The following is a 7,256-nucleotide window of genomic DNA, read 5'->3' on the forward strand; positions in this document are numbered from 1 at the left end:
GCAGCCAACAAGTGCTCAGTATATGTGAGAACTCCTTCAAGACTGTTGGAAAAGCATTCCAGGAGAAGCTGTTTGAGAGAATGCCAAGAGTGTGCAAAGCTGTCATCAAGGCGAAGGGTGGCTACTTTGAAGAATCTCAAATATAACATATATTTTGATTTTTGTAACACTGATTTGGTTACTACATGATTCCATTTGTGTTATTACATAGTTGTGATGTCTTCACTATTATTCTACAATGTAGAAAATAGTCCAAATAAAGACTAACCTTTGAATGAGTAACTTTTGACTGGTACTTATTAGTTTAGTACAACTGTACTACCATTTAATAACAACTACTGTACTACCATATAATAACAACCACTGTATTACCATATAATAACAGCTACTGTACTACCATATAATAACAACTACTGCATTGCCATATAATAACAGCTACTGCATTACCATATAATAACAGCTACTGCATTACCATATAATAACAACTGCTGCATTACCATATAATAACAACTGCTGTATTCCCATATAATAACAACTGCTGTATTCCCATATAATAACAACTGCTGCATTACCATATAATAACAACTACTGTATTACCATATAATAACAACTACTGTATTCCCATACAATAACAACTACTGCATTACCATATAATAACAACTACTGTATTCCCATACAATAACAACTACTGCATTACCATATAATAACAACTACTGTATTCCCATATAATAACAACTGCTGCATTACCATATAATAACAACTGCTGCATTACCATATAATAACAACTACTGTATTCCCATATAATAACTGCTGCATTACCATACAATAACAGCTACTGCATTACCATATAATAACAACTACTGCATTACCATATGATAACAACTGCTGCATTACCATATAATAACAACTGCTGCATTACCATATAATAACAACTGCTGCATTACCATATAATAACAACTACTGTATTCCCATATAATAACAACTGCTGCATTACCATACAATAACAACTACTGCATTACCGTATAATAACAACTACTGTATTCCCATATAATAACAACTGCTGCATTACCATATAATAACAACTACTGTATTACCATATAATAACAACTACTGTATTCCCATACAATAACAACTACTGCATTACCATATAATAACAACTACTGTATTCCCATACAATAACAACTACTGCATTACCATATAATAACAACTACTGTATTCCCATAAATAACAACTGCTGCATTACCATATAATAACAACAACTGCTGCATTACCATATAATAACAACTACTGTATTCCCATATAATAACTGCTGCATTACCATACAATAACAACTACTGCATTACCGTATAATAACAACTACTGTATTCCCATATAATAACAACTGCTGCATTACCATATAATAACAACTACTGCATTACCATATGATAACAACTACTGTATTCCCATATAATAACAACTACTGTATTCCCATATAATAACAGCTGCTGCATTACCATATAATAACAGCTACTGCATTACCATATAATAACAGCTACTGCATTACCATATAATAACAACTGCTGCATTACCATATAATAACAACTGCTGCATTACCATATAATAACAGCTGCTGCATTACCATATAATAACTACTACACTACCATACAATAACTACTGCATTACCATACAATAATAACTACTGCATTGCCATATAATAACTACTACATTACCATACAATAACTACTGCATTACCATATAATAACTACTACATTACCATACAATAACTACTGCATTACCATATAATAACTACTACATTACCATACAATGACAACTACTGCATTACCGTATAATAACAACCACTGTATTACCATATAAAAAAAATCGCCTTTATTTAACCAGGTAGGCCAGTTAAGAACAAGTTCTCATTTACAACTGTGGCCAAGATAAAGCAAAGCAGTGCGACAAAAACAACAACACAGAGTTACACATAAACAAACATACAGTTAATAACACAATAGGAAAATCTATGTACAGTGTGTGCAAATGTAGAAGAGTAGGGAGGTAAGGCAATAAATAGGCCATAGAGGCGAAACAATTACAATTTAGCATTAACACTAGAGTGATAGATGTACAGATGATGATGTGCAAGTAGAGATACTGGGGTGCAAAAGGAGCAAGAGGATAAATAACAATATGGGGATGAGGTAGTTTGGTGTGCTATTTACAAATGGGCTGTGTACAGGTACAGTGATAGGTAAGCTACTCTGACAGCTGATGCTTAAAGTTAGTGAGGGAGATATAAGTCTCCAGCTTCAGTGATTTCTGCCATTCGTTCCAGTCAACGGCAGCAGAGAACTGGAAGGAAAGGCGGCCAAAGGATATAATAACAACCAGATGTATTACTATATAATAACAACCATATAAAGTTGTTTTCCTCCATTGTTAGTAAACAATGTGTTTGTTTACAAACAATGTATAGCTTCAAAATATGATCTCATGGACACTGTCAATCATTGTATCCATAGCGCCATTTACGAATTTGAGTGATATTACATTTCTCCTGCCCCAAACCCTCATCTTTGTATCCAAACCAAGTGGCTGGGCTGTTATATAAATGAAGTGACAAGGCCAAATCCCCGATTGTGTGATAAATGCATTTGATAACAGTGTCTGCCATAGAGGGATGCCGCAAAGGAGGTAAACACATTAGATACATCTGATTGGCCCTGAGGTAGTTTTTAAAAAAACACTCTGGCTCCTCCCCTCTCGCTAGCTACCATGACTTTGTATGGCTGCTTCTAACTATGACATCACTGTAGCTAGCCAGAGAGGAGAGGACCAGAGGGACTGACGTCACCCATCCTTCTCATTCAATGTCAATTACGTAACTATGGTGGGAGCCATGCCGATGGTGCATATGGCAATGGCAACCCTCACGTGTGGGACACAATAAAACAGACATGACATCACTGCAGAGAGAGCGAGGGAGAGAGAAGGACAGAGTGAGAAGCGAGAGAGAGAAGGACAGAGAGAGCAAGAGCGAGAGAGCGCGAGAGAGAGAGAGAGAGAGAGCAAGTCCATGCTATGGGGATAACGTCATGGGGGTTTTGGGGGATGTGCCACAAGGTCCATCTAAAAGAACAGAACAGCCAAATGACGCCAGCCAGGACATTATGCAACCCAAATAACAGTCAACAGACTAGGAGGTTTGGCACGAAAGTAGAAGGGCCAGCCTGTCACATCAAATGATGCCCAATCATTCACCCACTTATAGATGTGTGGGCTATTCCAAATTGGATGCCCCTGGCCTACAGTGGTGTGTGTGTTTGGTCTGTCTGTCCAGACAGCAATATGAGAGACTACTCTTGGGTGTGTGTGTTGCTTGATGAGTGATCGAGGCAAATAACACACGCACACACACACACACACACACACAGAGAAAAACACAACACACACTTCCCCTCGGCACGGCCCTCCCCGCATAAGCAAACTCTCCTGTCGACAGGAAATCCTTCCACCCACGTCCCTGCCTCGCTTAGCAACCAGCGTCACGCTATACCTCCGCCGACACACACACACCACACACAGAACAACACATACACTCACACAGAAACCCACACATGTGCACTCACACGGACAAGTCAGAATTGGAAATGTAACATCTTATCTGACAAAAACACAAGACAGAGCCCTCTCCACACGAGCAGTGGCATTCCTGGTCCGACACACTCCTTAAACTCACTCACTCACACACACCAGAATCATCCTTTCAAATCTGTCGGCAACCTCAGCTAGAAATGAGAACATCTCTCAAAATATAAAACCTTTTTTTTCATCCCCGCTCTATTTTTACCCGAGCTTTATAAGGACGGAGTTAGTTAGCAAGAGGACACACTCACACACACACTGTTCACACACACACACACACACGCTGGGCGCTCTCTTACTGACGTGAGTGGAGCTAATTGAGCCAGGCTCGCTGTGCTGTGGACAATGACTCCATTCGGGCACAGCAGGGTGGCTATTGAAGAGTCAATGACAATTATAACCTGGGGGGGGGGACACAAAGACCATCGTTCTTCTTTCCACTAATATGCTGTGGTTCCACTATACGGCTTTAGACTGCATTAACACAGCACTAAACGCACACGCCGCTTAGCTGAGGAAAGAGAAGTGGGAGGAGGGTATATGTGAATTAGCTCAAAGAGAGAAATTACGGTCTTTATTACTGCTGACCTACGTGTCAAATGAAAGTCGTTATTGACCCATTGGGTTTAGGATGGATGGTATCTATAACATTGACTGGCCTTCACTCTCACATCCAGACTACACAGGACTGGACATGTCTATTTTGACTAGGCCAGACCAATGCTGGGAAACCAATAAAGAGGACCAATAGCTGTAGCCCAGCATTAGTTGTCTATGGTAAGCAATTGATCAAGCACATGTATTATCTGGGATAAATGAAGGCTCATTTCAATTAAATATGACATGGAAATCGGACTTTTGCATCAGGCATTTATTGATGTTGGTGGGGGGTACGGGGAAACGTCAGTTACAGTGTGTTTGGAGTCCAGACACAGTGAGAGCCCCGACATAAGGGGTCTCTTCATTGAGACTATCAGGGCGATATAGGGCTGAGATCCTAAATGAACACAGCCAATGGGGATCATTATCTGAATGAACGATGCCATACGGTGGGGCGGGTGAATTATGAATGAACTTCACTAGATCACGACAGGTTCTCTCGCTCTCTCTCTCTGTTCCCTCCGTCTCTCTCTCTTGCTGTCCTCTCTCTCGCTCTATCCCTTGCACTCGCTCCTGTCCCCCCCCCACTCTCTCTCTCTCTCTCGCTCATCAATATATAAAAACAGCAGAGCCAATCACCCACATAGACCACAGACACGGAGAGACAGAGACAGAGACAGAGATTGACACTCTGTCTAACAAGTGAACATTCCCTGCACTGCCGTGGATACACATTTACACACAGACAGAGATGTAAACACACTCGCACTCGAACAAACACACAGATTAAGGACAGGCGAACAAACCCACGGAAAGTCACACACAGGATTCTACCGCCATACGATAATACAAAACAAATACTGTTGCGCGTGTAAATAAAGAGATGCTGGTGAACAGATGAAACACATGCAATAATGACAGACTTGCTTGTTCACTCTTATCAAACACAGTGGCCCTGATATGCTGGCGAATACACAAACGCCACGGTTAGGGAGTCCATTTATTATAAATATATTCAGAGAGAGAGAGAGGGGGGGGGGAGAGAGAGAGGGAGAGGGAGGGAGGGAGACAGAGAGGGAAAGAGGGAGAGAGAGATGTGGTGCATGTCTGTATGTGTGTGTGTGTGTAACGTGATGTGATAGTGCTCACCCTGTGCCACGCGCTCTTTCCACTGTTGCTGTGCGTCTGATCAGATCTGCCTCTCTCAGCCTATTTGCCGCCTGTCACACTCGCACGTACAGTACCCAGCCCCTTATCCCCATACAAGAGTCCCTTCTTAATCTAAGCTATGACATACAGCTCAATTCATCCCCATGTATTACAAGACTTTACCCAAAGCTGACTAAAACATCACTCTTCTCTCTCTATCCATGGACACAGTGTACAGTATACCAACAACACTAAACCACCGAGCTCAGCTGATTAAAACCTCGCCATCGCTATCTCTCTCTCTCTCTCTCTCTCTCTCAAATTACTCTCTCTTTCTCTCTCTCAATTTTCGATTTACTCTATCTCTCCTTCTAACATGAGTGGATGGGGTCCCCCTGTTCCCTTAAAAGTGTACACTCCTCTGGACCCCTTCCCTCCAGTCGACGACTGTCAACACTCACTTAGACTTTCCCCTTTACTCTCCCTTCAAAACAAACACATAACTATCCCTCGCTCTGTGTCACTGAAAAACACACTGTCTCTCTACTTAGAAGTGCAGAAGCAGCACATGTCAACACTTAACCTCCTTTGGTTGCTAAAGTCTACACACACACACACACACACACACATACATACATACACACACACACACACACACACACACACACACATACATACATACATACATACATACATACATACATACATACACACACACACACACACCCTCCCCCCATCACCACCACCACCACAGACAGCGATTGAAAAGAGCCATAAAGTCACCTTAGAATCCTTCTGTTGTCCAGACGAGCCCCTTCCTTTCCTCCTCTCCGATAGTTCTACCTCTCCTCTCCTAGTCTGCAATGTCAGTTCCCTCCACTGAGCCTGAGCCCCTCCATTTCCGCCCCAGCTCTGCGTTTCTGGCACTGAGCAACACAGGCGACTGACTGCGTTCCTGTAGTCTCCTCTCTCTCTCTCTCTCTCTCTCTCTCTCTGCTTTCAGCTCTCTCTCTCTCATTAGGGTTGTGTGTTCCACAGCTCAGCCAGTCAGCCTGCCTGGCCCACCAACAGGAGTCCCAGTCTTCTCCAGGGTCCTAGTGCTAGTATTGTTCTCTGAAAGAATGCCATTGTCTCTGAACAGAGCTCTTCCTCCCTCAGAGCGTCAGCAGGTTACCAGGGCAACGAGGGCCTGCCTAGAGGGAGCTGATCAGATCATGCTGTTCAGAGGCTCCAGTAGGCTAGACTGACTAGCTGACTGACTGGCTGACTGGCTGACTGACTGACTGGCTGGCTGACCAGCTGACTGAAGGAATTCCTCAACACAGGAAACACTCAACTAAAGAAAGAAGCATTGAGCCTTTGTCATTTATACATTCTTAATTCAAGTTACTATATATATATATATATATATATATATATATATACAGTACCATTCAAAAGTTTGGACACACCTACTCATTCAAGGGTTTTTCTGTATTTCTTCCTATTTTCTACATTGTAGAATAATAGTGAAGACATCAAAACTATGAAATAACATATGTAATCATGTAGTAACCAAAAAAAGTGTTAAACAAATCAAAATATATTTAAATGTAACATTTCTCAAAACCACCCTTTGCCTTAATGACAGCTTTCCACGCTCCTGGCATTCTCTCAACCAGCGTCACGAGGTCGTCAATTGGAATGCAATTCATTTAACAGGTGTGCCTTGTGAAAAGTAAATTTGTGGAAATTCTTTCCTTCTTAATCGGTTTGAGCCAATCACTTGTGTTGTGACAAGGTAGGGTTGGTAAACAGAAGATGCCCGATTTGGTAAAAGACCGAATCCATATTACGGCAAGAACAGTTCAGATAAGCTTAGAGAAACAACATTCCATCAT

The 7,256-nt window shown here is 41.7% G+C and overlaps 1 protein-coding gene across 1 annotated transcript in view; it reads right to left on the reverse strand.

The window, feature by feature from the left end:
- The window catches only part of LOC112250463 (forkhead box protein N3), a 49,373-nt gene extending 42,989 nt beyond the window's left edge, over positions 1–6,384 (reverse strand). The window contains 1 exon segment of the mRNA XM_042321796.1: positions 6,160–6,384. The gene's annotated coding sequence lies outside the window, so the exon portion shown is untranslated.
- Between the last annotated feature and the right edge of the window lie 872 nt (positions 6,385–7,256).

Source organism: Oncorhynchus tshawytscha, linkage group LG05 (genome assembly GCF_018296145.1).
Source record: "Oncorhynchus tshawytscha isolate Ot180627B linkage group LG05, Otsh_v2.0, whole genome shotgun sequence".
Taxonomy (NCBI): Eukaryota; Metazoa; Chordata; class Actinopteri; order Salmoniformes; family Salmonidae; genus Oncorhynchus; species Oncorhynchus tshawytscha.